Source organism: Mytilus edulis, chromosome 1 (assembly GCF_963676685.1).
Source record: "Mytilus edulis chromosome 1, xbMytEdul2.2, whole genome shotgun sequence".
NCBI lineage: Eukaryota > Metazoa > Mollusca > Bivalvia > Mytilida > Mytilidae > Mytilus > Mytilus edulis.
The window spans coordinates 63,670,138-63,684,579 of NC_092344.1; the positions used below are offsets into that span (position 1 = coordinate 63,670,138).

Here is a 14,442-nt window from a genome sequence, read left to right on the forward strand (position 1 = left end):
CTTACACGTCAGGAAACTTACATGTATACTAATAAAGAGCATTGTGCGGGACAAATTTGCCATTCCAGAATTGGCAAATCTGACTTTGTCGGTTTACTAAAAAAAATCCCCATATGTCCTATCATGTCACCGTTGTCACTGTTGTCACCACAGCTGATTGAAAGGACATTTCCCATGGGAAATTTAAAAATTCCCAAGGGAACTATTTTTCTTCCCATGGGAACACTTTTTTCCCTTAGGAACATTTATTCCTCCCATGGGAACTAAAATTATTCCCATTGGAACATTATTTTTTTTTTTTTTTTTTTTTCAGAATTTGTAAAGAACTATGAAAGGTGTCTTCAACCTATGCCAACATTTGAAATAAAAAAGATTGTGATTGTTTAATCAGTTGTTATGTCATATGGTACGTGTCAAACGGTTCACTGATTTTCGGCATATCAAGGAAAAACGGGCACGTGCCTAAATAATGTTGAATATCTTGTTTATTTATGATTATTTTTCTATAAAATTTGAAATTTATGCATTAAATATAAATCTCTAACATAATATGTAAAAATAATACACATAACAGCACTCCTCCTAGTCCTTAGTGGCATTGTATAGTCCTTAGTGCACTAGTCCTTAGCAGTGTTTAGACGTACCGAGGTTGAATGAACCCTATGAAATATCGCAATGGATTGACAGTTACTAGTAACCATGACTGGAACAATTTAACAAGCATTCCATTTGATTAAAAAAAATCAATAAAGTAAAAGTATTTCTGTCATACTTGTACACTCATAAGTCTTTTATTATCGTTGAATAAAAGCATTGATGATAAAAAAAAGTCTACCGTCCAGCAGCTGATTTTACAATTTGAATCTCTCACCTTTGTTTTCGACCAATAGCATCGTGTAATAGTGTTCGCTGAACTGTCAAATATCAGAGCCATATGCATGCTTTAGTATTTCAGAATTTAATTTAAACATAAAAATTATAAATCTGTTTTAATCTCTATACATGGGAAAACATGAATCGTGGTTAAGATTCTTTCTAACTTGAATCCTATAAGTTCATGAAATTGACATCGTAATTATTATTATTACACCCAATTTACAATAACCTTGACAAATCTCACTACTAGCCTTGTTAATAGACTGCTCGACTATCTTCTCTACTACTTGATTGTCTATTATTGTCATTTGTGTCCCAATGAGTTCTTTAGAAAACGGTTTAGTAACGCTTCGAATACCAGATAATTAGTGGGCTTGGTGTTTCAAGTTTTTCAATTACTTGATTACTCTTTGTTGTCTAATCTAGTTTGCTAATGAATAACACGTAACTCAAAAGGCATGTTTGTTTCGTGTTGATCTTTTCGTTTGAACTACATGTAGTCTACACGGTTTCGGGATAACTTGTTAAGTTGAAGGTCGTATGAAACGGTATGATTATCTATAGTTTTTATCTATAGTAATCAGCTTTATTTTGACTCGGTTTGTCCAGAGACATATATATATATATATCTCTGGTTTGTCTTTGGACGATCACTTTATATTCAGGTGGGGCGGGAGGTGGGGGGGGGGGGGTGAATTTGGCTATCTATTTAAGGCTTTTTTGACATATATAGCTCTTCAACGGTTTCGGTACTTATACATCTTCGGATTTCAAATGTTTGGCTTTGAGCGTTCCTGATGAAGGTAAATCCAGAAACATTTACCTATAATTCAAATTTCCTTGTGGTGGTGGTTCTTCTATAGGCATTTCCAGTTGTCTAAGACGCCGTTCACACCACAAATTAATTAAATCGATATCTTTATTTGAATCGATCTTAAAAAACCCAGGTTGCGTTTACATTGCTCACGGAAGATCGATCGCGATCGATCTTATTTAATCCAGTGCGTTTACTCTACAACATAAAAATAACCGGTCTGACCTTTATTTTGTATCTAAATATAACATTCACCCGAAAAAGATCGATCGCAATCGACCTAAGCGTTTACACCAACAAAAAGATCGATCTTTTTAAAACCACCTCTAGAGGCAGACTTTTTAAGTCCGATTGAAGATCGATCTAACCCGTTTACACTGGACCAAAGATCGATCTTAGCTTTCCAGGAATTTTGTTAAGTGTCGAAGATTCAGGTTAAAATTTTCCAATTTCTTTTTCATTTACGGCGACATTTTTTAATTCCATGAGGGCATTTTAAATTTGTCTCTTTCTCCTAATGTTAATACAGTTCCAATAATGAATTAATGTCACCCGGAATGTGATTACAGCGTAACGAAGAGACATTCAGAAATTCCTGTTGAACGAAATAATCCAAATATTGTACAAATTTCTACCCAATTTGAGAAAGAAATTCAGTCACTGTCATATCATCCATTTTGGAAGTATAGAAATGAATAAGATTAAATTATAGTTCATTAATTGTAGAAAGGATGGCATGTGAGTACTTTTTAAAATAAATCGATAGATTATATACATGTACTTGTACTTGTAATGATGAATATGTATGTACATTGTACTTATAAGTTGAAAAATAACTGTTTTCAAATATAACGGTTCTCAAAGTAAAAAGCTGAACAGTTGTACATATTCCATCACAGTACATGTAATATGATCAACCAAAATTCATTTGGAAGATACTATGAAGTTAGAAAGGCTACTAATGTTGTAAAAATAAAGAGTATTCTAGACATGTATATTCAGGCAACCATACATTTTTTAGAAACACTATACCGTTTCACACAATACGGTTTGCAATGTCATTGATAAATATCAATTATATGGTTCTGTATCTCCGGTAAAATATCAACATGGTGCAACAAGGCTTAAAAGTTCCGAAGACATTGTTCAGGCTATAAGATACTATATTTCGCCAGCCATCGATTTATGGGAAAGAAATTCAAAAAAAGTTATTGTCTGGTGGAGAAACGACAAATGATCGTTTGCCAAGTCTTTCTACAATTTAAAAAATTTTGAGAAATGACTGCCTAATGTCACACAAAAAGTTAAATGTATGTGCTAAGGAAGCTTTAAGTGCTGAGAACCAACGACGATTTGACGAATATATAAATACCATCTTTGCAATTAATCCTTATTCTTAACATTTCTTTGACGAATCATCTGTCATAAAAACACTTGGAAATAGACTTTATGGACATGCAACAGTAGGGGAAAAGGCTATAGAGGTACAAAACTATGCCTCCAATACTACCAACACGGTAAATCGCCTTCATGGGCCATTTGGAATGGATTATTTTAATGTTTTAGATGGATTTCATCTCGTTGACCTTTTTTATGCTTTACAAGAATAAGATCGATTTGGAAATTATTGCTTACGTCCACGGGGACACTGTTGTTATGGACAATTGTGGCTTCCACCACGGTAGATTCGCCGAAAATACTTAGATTTATTTTGGGACACCGTCACATAGACTTATTATATCAACCTCCATATCACCCAGACTTGAATACGTGTGAAGTATGCTGTTAAGTAATGAAAGACTATTTGCGTAAACATACGATTTACACACGTGAATTGACTGAGATGGCTATATGTGACGGTCTAGGACATGTATACGCTTCAAAGTCTATTTCTATATTTCGTGGATGTGGTTATTTGTAAAAACACTTATTTAGTATAATTATCATATACATATCTTTATAATAATTCAATAAAATTCGTTCATGTTATTCTTTTGTGCTATGTAAACTTTGAGGGGGAAGTTAAACAGATATATTGAAAGTATAATACTGAAAAAGAACATTTTTCTACTGATTATAGCTGACTATGCGGTATAGAAATTGCTCATTGTTGAGGGCCGTATGGTGACCTATAGTTGTTAATTTCTGTGTCATTTTGTCTCTTGTGAAGAGTTATCTCGTAACAATCATACCACATCTTCTTCATTTTATTCAAATGATTGTTTATTTATAATTCGGACATACGATGGATACCAATATCATGCCCTGTCCAGTTAGACAAATGAAATTTAGCTGTAGGCTATTTATGATATAACAATGACTTATCAACTTAATGACGAGTTTAAACGACCAAGCCAACTAATCATCTGGTATTCGAAGCGTTACTAAATAGTTTTCTAAAGAATTCATTAGGATACAAAGGACAATAATAGACAATCAAGTAGTAGAGAAGATAGTCGAGCAGTCTATTAACAAGGCTAGTAGTGATATTTGTCAAGGTTATTGTAAATTGGGTGTAATATATATTTCTTTTTCGGCGAAAAATATTTCAAATAATTTTTGGCAAACACTTTTGAGAGTCTTGTTAGATTTGTATTTTATGATCTCTCATATTTTGGATTGCTGGTGATTTTTTTTGTACGAATAGACTACTTAGACTTCCAGCTTATACATAGAGAAAAATTCGAAAAACTTTTAATTTGTATTTTTTTTTTAAATTTGTATTTTTTTCATCACTAGATAGCTGAAATTTATTCGGAAACTTGCATTTTGTGCAATAAAGAAAAACCTCATCATAATAGAGAAAAAGCTCATCATAATAAAGAAAAAGCTCATCATAATAAAGAAAAACCTCATCATAATAAAGAAAAACCTCATCATAATAAAGAAAAAGCTCATCATAATAAAGAAAAACCTCATCATAATAAAGAAAAACCTCATCATAATAGAGAAAAACCTCATCATAATAGAGGTTTTTAATAAAGAAAAACCTCATCATAATAGAGAAAAAGCTCATCATAATAAAGAAAAAGCTCATCATAATAAAGAAAAACCTCATCATAATAAAGAAAAACCTCATCATAATAGAGAAAAACCTCATCATAAAAAAGAAAAACCTCATCATAATAAAGAAAAACCTCATCATAATAGAGAAAAACCTCATCATAATAGAGGAAAACCTCATCATAATAGAGAAAAACCTCATCATAATAAAGAATGAAGTACCATAAGGTAGTAACGGCGTTCAATACATTTAACAGAAATTCACCTTTACATCTCCTAGGAATACGATAAAAAAAAATAACAAAGTCCCCAAGTTACATTATCTGATTTTACAAGATATTTCTGTTTGGAAAATGCATTTAATGCCTTATCATTTAGTACATCTTTGAAGACATTTAATGCATGCAAAAGAAAATGAAAAACATCTGAAGGACTTTAATCAGGGATTCTGTATTAAAGAATACATGATATAATTTCAATTTCAATATGATTCAGGAAATCGATTCGATACAATATAATATGCAGCCAAACACCACGAGATCTGAAATACTTAGATCTTACTTAATAACACAGAACGTACGATGTAAGATGTTGCTTCTATTCTGTTTGATTATTCCATACGTTCTCACTTTTCAGGAATACCGAAAATCCCAGGTTCTTTGTCCTTATAGAAACAACATATACAGAAATGTATTAACTCAGAGTCTAGTACAGTGTGCTATGGTTTGTGCTACTGATGTCGGACTCTGTAGCAGATTTCTATATAAGGACAAACAGTGCATGTTACACACGGACAAACCTGCGGTATCGTCGACAAATATGCAGACTACAGACAACTGGAGTTTGTTTTTCACCCAACATAAAGGTTTGTTTATGTATGTTCATGTATCGCTCTATATACATGTTTGTTTCAAAAACATTATTAATATTGGCCTGAAATAAATTTTGTTTTATCCCTATTATCCTTGAATAATAAAAATCCTTCAGTTCGGAAAACAAAAAAATATATTGCTGTCAAATAGTACGTTGGTTTGTATTTGTAATATTTGTTTCCCGTTTAACAATATTAGCTTTAATCATGCCGTTAATTCTCTCTGTTGAACAGTTTCACTATTTTTTTGTTATCCGGGGCCTGTTATGGCTTCTACTGTATACGCTATGGGTTTTTCTTATTGCTGTTACCTATTTTATTCACTTCTTGTTTTTTGTGGGTTTTTTTCGTGGATGGGTGTATCATGGCAAGCATACCACATCTCAATATTTTCATAGTTAAAATTTAAAAAAAAAGGCGATCGTAAACATTTATAATCAAAATGTAGAAAATTGAATCTTAGACAAAATAATTCCTGTTCTATTTTTCACCTCATCTCAATAATTTTGTTTTATGTACTAAGAAAATGAAAGTGTGTGCTGTTTTCTGTTTCTTTGCATGTAAAAAAAAAGCCAGCCGATATCATTGCTTGGACAGTTTTTTGCATGGTATGGTAGGGGGTCGCTGTTACATTTCTATGCATTTTGATTCTTTTTTAACAATTTATCAATATCATATTTTTTTGGTTTTTATAATTTCATTCTTTTATTTCTTTAAAATATATATGTATTTCTCACTTTAATTACAAATTACATATACATGTATAGTAGTAATCAAATCTTAAAATAGATCCACGTGTTTGCCGCCTTCACATTCACGGATTTCTCTTACGTGAAATGCTTACGGATCGCACAAATTTACGAATCCTTACCATTTGGCCACTTTTACAACCGATTTAAGAGTTGTTACGAAATATCACGAGCTATTTACGGTTTATTAAGGATGAGTTATTACGATGTATTAACGGCAAAAATTCCCCGGTTTACCAGCGGTTTACGATATCTTCAGATTATTACGTTATTCTCGGAAAAACCAAATTGCAGACAATACTGAGAAGAAATTTGACATGTCAAGAAATTAGCATCTCCTTTTACTGAACCTTAAGAATGTCTTCGAGTTGTTGCGAGTTGTGACGAGTTATTGGCGGATAACAGTGAGTTATTAACAAATGCTTGGAATTGACTACGAGTTCGCGATTCGTAATGACTCGTAAGAATGATCTGTGTATGTGAAGAGGGCATTATAGATTTCACGTAAATTCAGTAAATAACGAGCTTTTATTAAGTATTTCTAAAGTCATATGAAACGAGTAATTCATGTATATATACTTATTTTTCTGCAATGACTCATTTTCCCTACCATCACTCATTTTCCTACCATCACTTGTTTCCTGTAACTCACGCGTCCCTTCTGGACTCTTACAGTTTTAAGGAATTTATTCCCCCTCCCAAACATCAATATTGAAAAAAATTACCAGCGTATTTATTTTTGATAATTTTCATAGCGATCAAGATTATTATTTCAGTTTGACTACCACATGTCAAGATAAGATTCATTTTACATCTTACTGATGAAGGATATTAAGTTATCCGAAATATTTAACATTTGTTCATGATTTTATTATTTTTAGATGATGTTGTACCCTTTTTTGACTTGTTATATATTATTATATGTTATACTGTATCATAATTATATGATCCATCGCCCCGTAATATTTATCGTTGGCTATTATTCAGTTATTTACTAATCCAAGTCCTCTATACAAGATTTTTCACATTAATTACGAATTCATATCCTATAATCGACAAATTATCATTCAGTGTAAACTTTGCCTGGAAATTAACGTTCGTGTTTTATTGCCGAAGCACGTTTGTAATAAGTAAAATAATAGACATGCAATAGTGCAATGTTTTTCTTAATTTAATTTTAATTTTCTATTTGTATCGACGAATTAGAGTACGGGGAGACAATAACTCATTAGCAGTACATTTCTTAAGGTTATAATAAGAGAAAGGATTTTCTTTTAAAAGAAAGTCAATGTTCTCGTGATCTCTACATAGCCATTCAAGTTTATAAAATATATTCAACTTTTTTCTTTAAATTTGAAGTATCATATGATTTTGAAAGAGAGGCGTAAGAGAAACGTCGAAATTGGAGTTTCGTTGTATCTGTAGATATAATAAATAGAGAGCGACTACTCTCGTACATGTAGACAAATAAAACGAATGTTATTTTTACATGGAGATTTAATCATACTACGCTACGCAAAAATAGTCAATCCGTCTTCCAAACAGGGTGCAAGAAATTTTAGCAAATAAAATCTAACACTGCTAGTAGATATTTTACCGTCAATATCTCGCAATATTACCGAATTATTCTCTAATTATAACTTTAGCAATAGCTTATTAAAAAAAATAGATGTGATAGTATTGCTAACGAGACTATCCACCAGATTTCTTGTGAAGTTGTAGCACGCAATTATAGGCCACCATACGGTCTGCAACCAATGAGAAAATCCCATACGGTATAGTCGGAAATAAAAGGCTCTGACATGAAAAATGTGAAACAATTAATACGAGAAAACTATTGGCCTAATTTACGAAAAACAAATATGACAGACATGAACCAGCGACAACCACTGTACAACAGGTTCCTGACTTCGGACAGTCACAAACAAAATGTGGCGGGTGTAACATGTCTATGTAATATCTACCCTCCACAAACCCCTTACCTTGGAAAGTGTTGAAATAGCACATAATAAGAACTAACTGTAAATTATTAGAAAAGACACATCAAACGCATTTAGGGTAAAGACGTAATAAACAGTCTTCGAAACATATGACCTTGTGCAATGTCAAAGTATAAGTTAAAGAGTTTGTCCTGCTTTGTTTCATAAAAAAAGGTTGCCAATGTGGTGACTATGTTCAACGAATCTGTCCATTCGAACTTGAGATAAAGGATACAACAGATACAGTTAAGTCATATCTTGACTTACATCTAGAAGTTGACAATGAGGGTCAGTTGAACGACAAAAGAGAGTGTTTCAGCTTCCCAATTATGAACTTTCCATTTATATGTAGCAACATTCCAGCAGCGCCTGCATACGGAGTATATATCTCCTATTAAACCAAGAGTTCCAAGTGGTAGCGGATATGTTCGTAATGTCGTTACTTCAACCCCGTCCCCTTTTCCCGAATATGACCAACTGAATTAGACTTATTTCATTTTGTACTAACATGAGCAACACGACGGGTGCTACATGTGGAGCAGGATCTGCTTACCCTCCCGGGGCACCTGAGATCACCCCAGTTTTTGGTGGGGTTCGTGTTGCTCAGTATTTATTTTTCTATATTGTGATTTGTGTACTTTTATTTGTCTGTTGGTCTTTTTTTTTTTTTTTTAGCAATGGCGTTATCAGTTTATTTTCGACTTGTGAGTTGGAATGTTCCTCTGGTATATTTCGCCTCTCTTTTAATTGTACCGACAGGATGTAGAATCACGAGTTCTCATAAGTGCACATATATAGCGTTATAAATTTAGTTATGTTTAAATTTTTCAAAATCAAAATCAATGTTAGCCACAATCAAACAATAGTTTTCTACTGTGTTGTAACTTGAGCAATATTTTATGTTTTCATTTACGTTTGGTTAAATGTGGTAATACATATCGAAACAAACCCAGGAAAATATATGCGTCAAAAAATGTATACCGCAATCAGATGGACAAACGTATTGGAATTCCAAGATGCGAGAGTTTTCTTTAATAAAATAAGGTAACATTAAAAAGTTTCTAAATTTACACAAAACGATTTTTTTGCAGGTTGTAGTATAAAAGTTTTACATTTACTGATTATCTTTTTGATCTGCATGAGATTATGTTGAAGACACCTAAATGACATTTAATGGAAGACATCATGACATGAGTTGGTGGTTGTAAAGATGGTTTTGAGTCACAGATAACAACATTTTTGTTACAGTCCTGTCTTTTCATTTTTTCTCGTTTATGACTGTTAACTTAATTAAATTACAATCATTATGTTCTTTTAAAATAAATAGGAATTACACGAAATCTTTATGAAAATATTTTTCAGAATGTAACCTTCCTGGATATGATTATGATGATTCTTCTAGTACTTGCTTAAAGTTTAATTCCATACAGCGAAATTGGTATGATGCAAGACAATACTGTATTGATGAAGGCGGAGATCTTGTAACTGTAGACACAGTAGAAAAATTGTATTTTCACAACACAAGTTTGAATAATTGTAAGTCGTTATTTTACCAAACATCACACATCTATAAAGAATATACACATACGAGTCGGGAACATTTCGAACTTTGAAAGCAATAAGAAAGCATAGATACAGTACTTGCAACCTTAGGCGTTACTGTTTGACGTGAACTGGACTGATCGGTGAATGATCGGTGACGGATGTTTGACTGATCGATGACTGATCGGTGATCGGTGACCCATAGGATCCGTCAGATACGTCAAATAAGCTATGTGAGAGTTACCGTGACAACGGTCATCGATCAGTCCGTTCTTTAATTTTATGCACGGATCGGACGGATACCTGTATATTTAAAATTTGTATGTAAAACGAACTTTGGAATAGTAGCATGTGACAAACGCGGACCTCGATGAAGACACCTTAGTCGATCTCTAAAAGGAAGTCGTCAAACGACGCAGTCAATTATACAAAGTGTATCATTATAATATTTATTATTATGTTTGCATCTTTTTCCTTCCTATTAAATATAACGTTCAATTGGACAGCTTGACTCCGATTTACACAACAGTAATATACCGGCAAATAAACTTCAAACCGCTGCCTAAACAGATGAACAGTTTGCATTGATATTACTTTCTAACCTTTGTCGTTGTACCTTTCTTTTTACCGTATAGTACCGTGGCTTTCATTTTGTATTTCTTGCCAGTCTTTCATTTTGTATTTCTTGCCAGTAACTATAATATTGTTACAATGCATAACATAAAAGCATGGTTTAAAACAATGTAGTTAAAATTCGCACAGAAATTTCAGCTTCATTCGTGTACAAGGATTGCAAAGTTTATTACATGTTTTATCATGGAAGTAATATTTATTTCATTTTACTTCCTATGTTTTCTGCATGAAACACACATGCATTAATTTCAAGACCTAGAAACATGTATATTATAATTGAGTTGCAATTACATATAATGTACAGCACCAAATGCAAGTTTTTGGTGGCATTGAAAAGATTTGAAAAATAGAGAATAATGGGCATGTGCAGAATAATTGTCAATATTAAAAGAATAGGAAAAGATATATGTTATTTCTCCTTATAAAAAAATAAAGAGTAGAGAATAACGGGCTCAAGAGAATTGGATCGTGATGATCTTAGATGTGTAGGAATTAAACAGAAATGGGACTTTCATATAAATGGATTTGTTATAAATAAGTTAAATTCTGAATTAAATTGTTTTATATTTTTCTTGTGGGGGTCAGGGGGACCTTTAACCCCCCCCCCCCCCCATACAATTTATTATTTTATTGTAGAAGGTGGCATGGTATCCTATAATAACTTGCATTGCATCCACTTATTTGAACGCAAAGTTTTAATAGTAAATTCAGACAATTAATGCATTAAATTGTAATGTGCCTATCTGGTAAGGATCAAGCCGCTTCTAATCTAGCTGCCATATTTGCTTCTGGAAATTATTTTGTTGTAAACTAGGATTTTAGATTTATTTTTTGAATTGTTTCACTGTACATGTCAGGGCCTTTAAAATGATTAAGAGATGACTTAAAATGTTGTATATAGTATGGGATTTTCCTATTGTTGAAGACTGTATTGTAGCCAGGCTTACAAAATTCTGCTTCATTTCAACTATGGTGGATAGTTGTTTCATTGGTAATCATGTCACATATCCTTATTCTTACATTGATATTTGAACTAAAAAAATATCATTGAAGGTGTGGAGGGGGTTGGTACTCCCCCTTTTTTAAATGGCTGGATCCGCCCCTGAAAGATTAGACAAAATAGACCCTAAAAATAAATAAGAGAAAAAAATTAGGTGCCTGAATATGAACAATAGAGATTATTATCCATCAAAAGTATATAGAATAGATAACTGAAATAACCTTTTTAAGTCAAAGAATAGAGAATCAAAGAACACCCATCCAAACCCTCATGATTTGATGACATTTAAAATCTGCACTAATCCTGGGTATTTCAACAAAAACAAAATGATGAATTTGACTTTTTGTTCATAACCGGCAAGAAAAAGTAAACATCATCTGATTAAATATTTATTTTGTAATTTAGAATTTAATCTTAAATTGTAACAGTAATTATATACATTGTAACGATTGATATCAATAATCAGATATAAAAAAATATGATCTTGATTTTATGCATCTACTATATATATCAGAAAAAGAAAGACAAAAAAATCTTTCTAAATCAAGTATTAATAAGCTACAGTAAATTTGAGTATTTGAAATGTAAAGTTGACGTTGAATTATTAAATGATTTAGTTTAATACATCTATACATGTATATTGAGAAGGCTGAATTTAAATATAGCTATTATAATGTCTAACAGAATAGTTTATGTTTAACATTCATGCTACTGAAAGTCAACTTAAAATGAACTTGTTTTCAGAAGACAAATCAATATTTGAATATGTATTAAAATGAAACTATATATAACCATAATTAATTAGAGCTGCCTGTAGGTATATTATAAAAAGTATCCATACATGATGAAAATTTTCCCCTTATGTACCTACACTACTTATTTACAAAGTATAGATTTATGCATAAAAGAGTAAATGGGTTTCTTCAAAAATTGAAGAGTAAAATTGCAGTCTCCCTTTCTACTTCTCTAGTTTATAAGCAAAGGCTGTATACACAATGCTGGTATAAAGAGACATTTCTTATTTGTACAATACTTCAACAATTTGAAATCACACACTTTTTTTTTGTGTACTAATTTTGCAGTCTGATTTGTACCTGACAAAACTATTATTGTTTACACTACTACTAACTATTAGTTTCTAAAGGATCAGTTTCACTAGATTGATTATTTGTGTGAAGCTGAAGACTCAATTCTCAAATTATAAAAACAACATGTACAGGGGTAACCTTTTCTTTATACATATAATGTCTATGTATTTATCTGTTGTTCTGTTCTCTCTTTGTTTTAAATTTCATGTCCATTATTCTATATTCTGAGAACAGATCTGAGAATTCATGTCCTGCATGTTCTGACATATTTCTTAGTGTGAAAAATGAAGTGTGACTTTTCTGTTTTGAGTTATTGAAAATAGTATGAGGGAAAAATTAGTTGTAAATAATTTATGATGGATGGTCTATATGGGTTAACAAAATAGATAATAATGGCCAAAAATATAAACAATGTTAACAGGGAAAAAATATCAAAAATTATAAAGAATAATGGGGTGCTAAAGAATGAAGAATAGAAAAAAATGAGGAGCTTTAATAAAATGAATAGAGAATAATGGGGTGTTAAAATATAAAAAAATAAAGAAACATGGCATAAATTAATATATAGAAGAAATTTATTATACATGTTATACATGTAGTTTTGTTATCAATCCAATCTGCTGAATGCATTGCGGGAGCTGGTAAATTGGATGAATTGAAATTTTATTTTCTTTTATCATTTTCATTTGTTTTACATTCCAAGTTGTTGTCTTTGTTCATAAGTATGATAAGAATTGACACCGTTTTTGATGGTAATCACAAACCGATATAGTGATAACTTTGTTTAATTTTACTTGTCGTTAATATCAGATTTGAGTTACAAGTAGACTGTCCATGTTTGTATATATACGTATAACGCACATGTTTATCAATTCATGTGTACGAATTAGGGAAGACGATTCCAGGATCATAATAATGTACAATTTGCGAAATAAAATACCACATATTTTGGTTGTTTTCTACTATCATGATGGTATCTAATTTTCCGTATACGTTGTTTCTATGAATTTAACATAATGGAGAATCTTATCCTTTCAAACTGTTAGTAGCCAAACTAATAAATAGATTTATCTAAATTCAGGTTCCACGAAGCAGTTTTATTGGATCGGCCTGATCAATGGTACGTGGACGTCAGGGGAGTCATTTCAGGATATCTATGGTCTACAACCTGCCGATATCCGTATTAGAGCACTTTTTCCTGACAGATGGTGTGGCCGACTTAAGTTCACACCAGGGACTATTCTGATGTATGATACACACTGTGATTTCTTGAAAGAATTTGTGTGTGAGCTTAACATTTCCATTTAACTTTCTATAAATAGAAAATATTTAGATAAACATTTCATATTTAATTTGCCTATATAGATACGTTATTCGTTTTCAAATTATTTTTTAAATTGAAAGTTATTCCAGAACATATGCATGCTATAGTTTTTTGTTTGCTTTGATGACAAAACGTATGTAACTGAGGTGTTAACTTTCATAGAGACAATGCTAGTGCATCAAACAACATCTCATCAAAGTTTCACTAAGTCCAATAAAAAAACTCATCATAAGCATTTTTACTGTAAATAGAAATGAAATCAGATGTTGTATACTATTGCACGAGTAGGAAGAACTAACTCCGGGTGCGGGATTTTCTCGCTGCGTTGAAGACCCATTTGTGGCCTTCGGCTGTTATCTGCTCTTTGGTCGGATGGTTGTCTTTTTGACATAATCCCCATTTCCATTCTCAATTTTATGTACTCTAAAAGATCTTTGGATTGTGTTTAGTATCAACGTCTGGTTCCCTTTGTTCCTTGGTTTTGAACTAATCAATTATTCTACAGCCCGGAGTTATATTGCGGAAAAAATATGTTGTTGATAATTTGAAAAAAGATTTCCTAG

At 31.9% G+C, this 14,442-nt stretch overlaps 1 long non-coding RNA gene across 1 annotated transcript; it reads left to right on the plus strand.

The window, feature by feature from the left end:
- Positions 1-5,234: 5,234 nt before the first annotated feature.
- LOC139519783 (uncharacterized) lies at positions 5,235-13,974 on the plus strand. The gene is made up of 3 exons (XR_011663685.1): positions 5,235-5,558; positions 9,655-9,828; positions 13,637-13,974. It is a non-coding gene; the product is annotated as an uncharacterized lncRNA (long non-coding RNA).
- The last annotated feature ends 468 nt before the right edge of the window (positions 13,975-14,442 follow it).